This window comes from Nannospalax galili, unplaced genomic scaffold (assembly GCF_000622305.1).
Source record: "Nannospalax galili isolate Female #2095 unplaced genomic scaffold, S.galili_v1.0 scaffold131, whole genome shotgun sequence".
Taxonomy (NCBI): Eukaryota; Metazoa; Chordata; class Mammalia; order Rodentia; family Spalacidae; genus Nannospalax; species Nannospalax galili.
The window spans coordinates 191,575-192,375 of record NW_008332088.1 but is presented as its reverse complement, the minus strand read 5'-3'; positions in this window follow the sequence as shown (position 1 = coordinate 192,375).

The window sequence follows — 801 nt, the reverse complement described above, 5'->3', positions numbered from 1 at the left end:
ATTCTTTTTTTGATACAGGATCTTGCCATAGCCCCAGCTGGCCTGGAATTCACTATATAGACCAGGCTGGCCTCAGTCTCACAGAGATCCACCTGCTTCTGCCTCCTTAGTCCTGGGATTAAAGGTGTGTGCCATGCCTGGCAGTTCTACATTTTTAAATAGTTTGTCAAATAATATTTTTTAAAGGATGAGAGAATGAGAAAGGAGGAAAAAAACTAACAAATTAAACAAAAAGAAAAACAATCACTAAAACATGGAAAACAACACAAACAAGATTACTAAACTCCACTGCGTAGCTCAGAGATAACAGAGCTGCCTGTCACATTTACAATGTCTCTGCCTGTCTCTAGCAGTCAGTCACACACCCATTTGGGTGAGCATACAGCACACCCAGGTCATCAAGGTAAGGCCCATCTGCAGAGATTTGTGAGCCCAGCGTGGTGTTGGCTAGGACCTTTGTAAGGATGTTAAACCAGCTATTTTTATTGATCTACCTTTTTTGAAAATGCATTGCTTTTTCTTTCTTAATGGGAAAAAGAGAGAAAATTGTTGCGTTTATTTGCACAGATGCAGAAAATATATTCTACCTAAATTATTATGTAAATACCTGGAGTGCCTGTTTTTTCTGCTTGTGAGCCCAGCGTGGTGTTGGCTAGGACCTTTGTAAGGATGTTAAACCAGCTATTTTTATTGATCTACCTTTTTTGAAAATGCATTGCTTTTTCTTTCTTAATGGGAAAAAGAGAGAAAATTGTTGCGTTTATTTGCACAGATGCAGAAAATATATTCTACCTAAATTAT